Below are 5933 nucleotides of genomic sequence, written 5' to 3'. Positions count from 1 at the left end.
TTCTGTCCCCCAACATATCAGTCGAGCATGGACTTAGCCCCGAGACGGAGAGAAAAAATTCCTAGCGCCGTGCCTGTATAGGCGGAATCATATGTGCCTCAAAGTTCAATATTAAAACTCTCCTATACCTAATGTAAACAGCTGCTAGGCTTTCTATGCATGTTTTCTTGGCAACTTAGGGCAGAGGGCTGTGCTGCCCCACAAAGTAATCACTAAAAACAACGGCCTACGTTAATACTGGCTATTTTGTCGCTCTTTTTTCTAAGATAACTTTATTTTCCACAAGATGGCAACATTTTTCACAAGAAAAACGGAGCAGTAAATGCATTTATTTTCAACTTTATTCCTCGGAACCACAAACAATTAAACCAACCCTAAGATTTGAACAAGAAAAATCCAATGTTCTTAATTTTGAAAAATAATTCTAACAGAGGGGTATTTTTCCTCTTTTGCTGCAATATGGGGCAGATTTCTGGGGCAGATTTCTCTGTTGCCTGACATAGTAATCCAATAAAATCACATTCAAGCACATAAAACAAAAAAGCTTTAACTCTGCAGCAAATGCAGAGCTATGGATGGAAGGCATCCGTGACACGCAGCCCCATATCTGTCTGGTAAGAATCTAATATTGTCCTGCTAATATTGTCTGTTTAGCAGCCCAACACTAATTGTTGACTCGACAGCTGGATTGGTGAAGCCATGGGAGCTAGCTGTCAGCCTGCCTGCCTTTGCGGTCTAACAAAACTTAAGCGTCACTAAATGTCTGAAAATGACCAATCGCCACCAAAATTCATATGTACATTCCTACTCTTCTCCACTTAAACCTGTAGAAATAAATAAAAGCGATCATCACAATATTTTTGACTTTGTTGAGGTGATGTTTTTTTCCTTTAAAAATTTTATGTTAATAAAATCCCAAATATTGTGCCTGATTGCTTCTATACAGATTGAAGTAGACAAGAGTAAGATTGTGCATATGATTTTTCCGTGGCGATTGGTCATTGTTTTCAGACACGAGCTGACAACAGAACATGACAAACCAAGCCAGGAAACAATATTGCAATGCTTGCTTCCTTACTTCACTGACTAAGCCTGTCTGATGTGTCAATCAAGTAGTCTCTTCCAAATTTGGTTGCGTTACAACTTGCTAAAATTCGTCACAAACAAAGAGTTTTCCGGGGGTGAATTTTAGTGCTGACATCATTTATAAATGCAAACCTATTATATAAGTGCCAAAGTTCAGCCCAATCAAATGTGTGAGGAACAGAATTTGGACCCGAAAGTAAATACAACAACAGTGAGCAGGGCTGGACGCAGCAGAGCATGGAAGAATACTTGACGTTTTGACAACATGTCGCTAAGCTTAAATAATGAAAAACACCTGGCCACGCCCAACCCTGTGTGACAAAATAGAGGAATATAGCAACTGACAACATCAAGGACCCTCACACAGTCACAACAAAGTGTCACCCTGGTTGAGGATCACAGTTTAGAGACATCTGACAGTCCTGCCTTTGCTGACTTTGATTGGAAGAGATAAAAGAATATTCAAATTAGGCCTAATTATCATTATGTGTGCACCCCGCGTTAACAGAAGTAGACCTCTGACAAGGAGCGAGTTTGGGATGACGCATGCAGATGGCGTGGATGGCATACACTTGGATGTACTGGGAGATTGATTTGCCTGGCAACTACTATTAAGACAGATGGACAATGATGTCAACACAGCGTACTTTGAGCGTGTGTTGCACAGAAAAACGCAGAGAGCCTCTGAAACCAAATTGAATCAAAACAGCATCAACTTGATAGATGCTCATTCGAATGTATGTCAACCTTATTGAGCACATGCAAAGCAACGCGCAAGCACACGGGAAGATAACCTGGTAAGAGACACTATGAGCAGAGAGACGGGATTAAATATTGAAGCTGTCATCCTGGCGATGACATTGTGACACCAGGGAAATTTCTCCTGAAGAAGCTCTGATTAAGACGCTTCAGTGACAAGATGCTTTCTGATGAGGAAATAAGTGGCCCCAAGGCGTCGCATGGGAGCTTGAAATGGGGCTCACATGAGGAATCATATCCAGCGCCGCTTATAATACAGACCACAGGTGGATGAAACGCTCACGTCTCGGCCCTGCAGGGATTCCAGCATTCTATTCAAAGGGAAGGTGGAGGAGGAGGCGGAGGTGTGCAGGTAGAGAGATGGAGCCAGGAATCGTGCTATCCGGTGTGTAATATCCCCAGTGGGCAGGGTTCATTTCATCAAGCGAGATCAGGGAGTAAAGCAAAACTGATGTGTGCGGAGGTGATAAGAAGCAAGTGAAGGACAATGGGCCAACAGAGGAGGCAAAAGTGGAGAAGCAGGACATCATGAAAGGGAGGCAGACACATAAACGTGGAGGGGAGGACGGAGAAAGTAATAGAATGGAGTGGGAACGCATGGCGCGAAAAGCTGAGAAAGAGGTCAAAGTGAGTGGCAGCCCATCAAAGGTGATGATGTAGTGAGGATGTGCATCGCTAACACTGTGACATGCCATTTCACCGAATGAAATACAATATAGCACGGCGGCACATAATAGCATGCCACACAAAGAATATTGCGTTGTTGCATTACATATTGCATGAATGTCTTACAGTTGGGTATATATTTTGTCTATTCATCCATTTTCTATGTCATTTATCATTTTCAGGGTCACAGGTGAGCTGGCGCTTGAGCAAGATGCTGATCAAGCAAGATGCTGATCAACATCCCTGCCCGGGTGATGGCGTACATTTGGAGCATAATGTGTACGCTTTGGACAAAAAAAAGTTTCTTTTTTGTTTTTTTTAATCCGGCAGCCTGGTACAAAGTGGCTGAGTTACTATCTTCCGTGAATAACAAGCGCCCACTGTAGTTTAAACCATAAATAGTACACAAACTTGTCACGGTTTTGCATGGGACCTGAACTAGAAGGCAGAATAGGAGGTTTTCAAAATGGAATTTATTTTCCTAAAACCAAAAAAGGACATCAAGGTACGTGGATTTATTTTTCATTTTTAGTTTTTTTTTTGTACATTGTTTAGTATGTTGTTTATTCTGTCATCCTCCAGTACGTTCCACAATATACACATTAAAAAAATTCACGTCAAATATTAGGGAAAGAATGGCACAGGGAGAAGCTAAAGCTTGGGACATTTAAGAAAAAACACAAAAACAGTACATAGGCAATTTTTTCCGTTGATGATAGGTTCTCCTCCAAAACTCTGCAAACAGATGAATTTGCGAGTAGCAACTAGGTGGGGGAAAACTCCATACCTTATATATTTTAACCATGTAGAAGAGTAGAGCGATTTGGAGTTCTAACCATCATCATCGGATATCATCTAAGTTTGACGGTGAACATTTCAGTGTTAACTCTGGAAGTGTGATTTCTGTTTTCTTTGTTATGACTGTAGAACCGCAAATATAACTTCACACAATATAGGAAAGTGTCTGGATATTAAATACATTCAATGCAATGCAGTACAACATATTAAGTATCAAGTAAAAACACATACCTATATTCCTGAAACGAGTTACAGTATCTCCTCCATCTCGTGTCCATGCAAACGTGTTTTGCTTTTTTCACCGATTAATGCTGGAATGGAGGAATTCCTTTTACACTATTTCCAATGGGAAAATGATTTCAAACGAGAACAAGTCGGTTGAATTTGAACTTGGAGGTTCCACTGTGTGTTGAAAGCGGCTTGTGTCCCAATACTTTTGTCCATGTTCTGTATGCTCGCAGGGTAGCTGTCACTTCTGATCCGCATCCAACTTTCAGTGATTGTCACATAAAAAGAACTTGATCATTTTTTATGCTGTTAGCAGCCTTTTCATGACTCACACGCCCTGCATGGATCTATCAAATGATCCCCCCCCCCCCCCCTCGCCGTGTCTTGATTGCTTTGTCGTACTGTGAGCACATGTGTTTCAACGTAACCATGACAACTAGTTTCTAGAAGCTAAGCAGACAAGAAGTGAACCTTGAAAAAATAACAATGATGGAAGGTACAAAGAAAAAAATGCCACATGAGGATCCGGAGGAGCAAACAATGTATTTTTTAATCAAACAAAGCAACATTTGATGTTGCTAAACAATGTTGACGTAGTGGATGATGAAGGGTAGATGTAATGCGTCCTAGGTAAAACACCCCCCGAAGCTTTTCCAAATACCAAACCTATGTCACAGCATCTGACATCACCGGGACGTTTGCGGGCGGGACGGAAAATGCGCGTTGACAACAAGCTGGAGGCTTGGAGGCCGACGAGCGCGCCGAATTAGGCCCGCGTCAGGCAAATTTCATGCTAATAGCCGCTGTGACATTTGGTGTTGTTATTGCATGTGAAATTGAGGAATTACAAACACGCTCGTCGAGTTTCCGTCTCAATGCTCCTTCTCGTGCTTAATATCAAAAGGTTAATAGACAATATGTAAATGGAGCCTCAAGGTGCAGGGAAAGTCCTCATTGATATTCCTTCAGGCTCTCCACAAAGTCTGATGTTTTGTTTTGATCTTTCCCCAAAGACGCCAACGCAGGCACAAATAGTACATACTCGGAATTGGTACACCAAATCAAGAACGGACAATAATGTTTCAGCAGGTACATACAGACAAGGTTGAGACACTCAGAAGTTTTCCACACTGTTCTACCCTCATTTTAACTTGGAGCATCTAAATCCAAATCTATTCTGCATTGTGTGAGAAAGGGCAAGCCCGAGCTTTGTTCTTGACGTGCTGTCTTCTGTGTCGTGTGGAGAGTCTTCACTCTGTATTTTAAAGCAGTTTGGGATGAAACTGTGAGCTTGACCCCTAAGTGGGGATGTGTTCAATGGCAGAAAAGAACAAGACAGCTCATTGTTTGTTTTGTCTCTAATATATTTTTTCTGCTCCCTTAAGGTCCCACTGAACTAACAGGGAGCTTATTTTTTCTCGCCGCAAAATCCATCAGAGAAAGGACAGCAGCAGGAACATGAGGTCAGTTGAAGCGGAAGTCAACCCAAACATATTTTGTTTAGGAATATATTCTATGCAGGCCCACTAGTTGAAACACGGCATTCTCATTAATATTGTGTTTGTGGAATAAGAGTTAATCCACCCGTTTTTTTGGATATCTCTAGGGGCTGCCATTTCGTCACTTCTGTCGACTGAAAATGACATCACAAATAATCCGCAGCAGAGATACAATGAGACTGGAAGAGTCACAGAAAGGCATCCTTGGATATTTACTGAAACACAAAGCAGTTGATCAATTGTTTTCAAAATGTTAGAGAAGGTCAAATTAAATGTACCTGTAGGGGCAGCTGCAAATGGAGCAACGCAGCACAAACTGACTGAACTGACGTGCGGTGTCTGGGGTTCAGCAAAAAGTTTTTGGGAATCGGCCACTGGTTTTGCTGCATCTCAAAATTTGGATCACGGTGAACGCCATCACAGTGTTGAAGATGTAACAGCAGTCTGTCTGCTATTGCCAATGATGTCAGATACTCGGGATTGTTATGGGATTTGTCAAATAGAATAATTGTTTCAAATATAATCTATATGATATTTCTATCTATTGGAACAAAAATAATCCTAAACAATATCCTTATAATAAAACACAAAATACAGTAGTTTATCGGATTCTTGCAATAAAGGTCAACAAAATTGAATCGATTTGATCTCTTTTTTTTTGTTAACAATCAAAAACGTGTTATTGATATTAAAGTTATGACTAATGTAGCCCATCAAAATTTTCGCCTACCTCTCAAGCTGGCCATTATGGCTCCTCACCACTATACCACACATATCCAAGTAAGCAATATTATGGCATGGTGCCTTCAGGCGTGAGTGGCCATTAACTGTGATACATTTCGGCTGTGAGCTCCTTGCAGTGTAGTATGGGCGCCTCCACGATCGGAAACACGAGCA

General features: G+C 41.4%; 1 long non-coding RNA gene across 3 annotated transcripts; it reads left to right on the top strand.

The window, feature by feature from the left end:
* The first annotated feature begins 1547 nt into the window (after nucleotides 1-1547).
* LOC147137594 (uncharacterized) lies at nucleotides 1548-5597 on the top strand. 3 transcript variants are annotated; one of them, XR_015089348.1, is made up of 4 exons: nucleotides 1548-2493; nucleotides 2694-3016; nucleotides 4923-5000; nucleotides 5144-5597. It is a non-coding gene; the product is annotated as an uncharacterized LOC147137594 (long non-coding RNA). The 3 variants fall into 3 exon arrangements; XR_015089349.1 differs by having other exon boundaries at nucleotides 1548-2472; nucleotides 2694-5000; XR_015089347.1 differs by having other exon boundaries at nucleotides 2694-5000.
* The last annotated feature ends 336 nt before the right edge of the window (nucleotides 5598-5933 follow it).

This window comes from Filicampus tigris, chromosome 13 (assembly GCF_054856515.1).
Source record: "Filicampus tigris isolate MCC_2025a chromosome 13, RoL_Ftig_1.0, whole genome shotgun sequence".
Lineage (NCBI taxonomy): Eukaryota > Metazoa > Chordata > Actinopteri > Syngnathiformes > Syngnathidae > Filicampus > Filicampus tigris.
This window is presented reverse-complemented; position numbering and strand designations above follow the sequence as displayed.